Genomic DNA, 2,756 nt, shown 5'->3' with positions numbered 1-2,756 from the left:
TGTGTTGGAGTGAGGATATTGTGGTGTGACTGTGCTGTTGGTGTGAGGGTTAGTGTGTGACATGTTGTCTCAATCGATGGTGGGTAGCTCAGGACTATGTGTCTTGTGTGTGTTAGCATCACCCCATTTATCAACAGGCAACTCAACACATACATTTTCATTAATCAATTTACACACAAAATCTTCCAACATTAATAATTTAGTCAGACCGTCATCCTCAAGCTCTAACAACTCCCGAGACCCCATGTAGGTGATAACATAGTCTATGCAGCCTTCTTCATCGCCTTTCAATTGGCTGACTTCATGAGCTTCTGTTGACAGGCTACTAGCAACAGTGTGTAGGTCATGGCTTGAGAGTTTGAACAAACCTCGTTTGATGTTCCACACCAGCTCTTTCCGTGTCGTTCCCATGGTGCGTTGCTTCGTTGGAATAGAATGTCACTACTGTGTATGTTTGTGTATGTGTGTATGGATGTGGTGTAGCTTCTCCGATGACGCACGCCCGTGGACCCCGGTTCAGTTGTGCGGCTCTCTGGCAAGGTGAAGATCCTTCTTCTCCCTCTCTGGACACCCACAGGCTGACTCCTGGTCTACAGTCACGTTGTCGTCGTCTTGCGTTCGTCTTCTCGATGTCGGTTCTGGTATCACTGGATCTGCCCCTCTTGATGCAGGTGAAGAGGAGAGATCCCGGACGAGCCCCCACAGTTTGTTACCGGTCCCAAGTGGCCAGGACAGAGGTAGCAAAAGGATTTTGAGATCGGATTTGCCTGAAAAGCAGGTACACGTTAGGACAGGAATGAAGCAACGGAGCCCTGTTGTCATTTTCCGAAATCCGTCTCTTTAATTCACAATCATCACATATAAATATAAATATAAACTCTTCCCTGGCTAAAGTGCATGTTAAAATGTCAATAGGTTCCTTGTTAAAAATAAAACATCAAAAAGTGCAATAAAAAGTGAGGCTCACATATCTTGTTTCTCTCCACTCTTAGTTCACATTACCATAAATACACAACTCTTATTACAATTCATATCAAAATATACACTCCTTTTGTAAAAATTCACCTAAGTTAAAGTTGTGCCTGTTTTCAGCTTATAGGCTGGTTATTTTTAAAGCTAGCTCACATAGTGCAATTTAATACAGTTTTGTTCCTATATAATAAATAAAATGTCAAACCTAAATATACTTTGGCTTTACCCCACAATAACACTTGTCATTAAAAAAGACTGTTCTCCTATTTAAGACATAAAACAACACTTAGGGAATTGAATTAACATTAAACCACTGTCTGAACTACAATGGTTGATAGGTCTGTCTAACTGACAGGCTAGCATAACACATCATATAAACACTTTTCTTATACTCTAAAATATCCTAATATAACGTCATAAACCTCTTAATCACATGTAATATATTCTTAAACCTTTATGTCAGGTGTTCAGGGCCAAAGTAAACTTATTCATGCTCTACGATGTGTGTGTTGTCACAATAATATTCTCCGCGGACGGCAAACTGCTATTTTCCACAATTGCCGTTTGGCGCGAAAACAAACAAAGGAATTTTAAAAAGTTCCTAACTTGACATAACATACATAAAACTGTACTCAAAGTGTATCAACATGTTTGTAATATGTTCCGATTCATCAAGATACTAATGTGTGTGCTTTTCACTGGGTACAAACCTGAAAAGCAGGTACACGTTAGGACAGGAATGAAGCAACGGAGCCCTGTTGTCATTTTCCGAAATCCGTCTGACGGGGGACCGGAAATGCCCCGCAGCCATAGGCTTCCGGACTGCAATACACTTTAGTTCCGCCCTTAAGTTTCCTAGTACTAACACTTTGTCTCACAACAAATATTCGACGTTAATAATTAGCGATAAATACATACTCAAATATATAAATTAATTATCATAGGTTATACATGTAAACTTTCAAAAATTACCTCTTGAAGTAGTGGTCTGATTTTGAGTGTACCACAATAACATTGGGCCTTGATCTTGCCTCTTGCTTTTATATCCGTCGCATCCCCGTTTGTTTTCATATGGAGGCTCCGTTGATGAGACGTCACTTCAGGTGCGCACTGGATTATGGGTCAGAATCGGCCAAATTGGATACTGTTTCCTTCCCTAAAAATGTCGGCCGGATGTAGTAGACATCCTAAATCTTTTTTCTACCATACTAAATAGTAGATAGTATGGGTATTGGAGTGCAGGGATAGTTTATGTAACAAATTGATAGTTTAACTGTTTTCCTGGGGTTTGTTATATTGCATTCTGGGAAATGTAGGGAATCAACACTGAAAGGCTGGGATGATCTACTACTTTATCAATCAGCTTCTAACTGGGAACAATGAGTCTAATATGAAAAACAAAATTTTCTTCCAAAGTTTGAAAAGTTTTAGTTTATTTGCTTGGTAGGTTTTCTGTATTTTTGAGTTTTTATACTATTATTATTATCATTATATTACTATTATTATTACTATATTGAAATCCGAATGCCATGACAGTTGTGGGGTTGTTTCCTTATGATGGTAGCACTGTTCATCTTCTATCATCAAACCACATCCACACAGTTCCAGATGAAGCGGCTGAGATTTTCAGTAGTAAACATTAATAAATAAAACATAACTACACTATGTATTTTTCTTAACTTTAAATTGCGTGAAGTCATGAATATCAAATATTCAAGAGAATTTTCTATCACGGGTTGGAAGCGTGTTGTGAGGGCTTTAACATTGAGCGAAGTGATGAGCAC

The sequence above is a fragment of the Ammodytes marinus genome (genome assembly GCF_949987685.1).
Source record: "Ammodytes marinus genome assembly, chromosome: 21".
Lineage (NCBI taxonomy): Eukaryota > Metazoa > Chordata > Actinopteri > Uranoscopiformes > Ammodytidae > Ammodytes > Ammodytes marinus.
The sequence above is the reverse complement of the archived record's forward strand: the minus strand, read 5'-3'. Positions refer to the sequence as shown.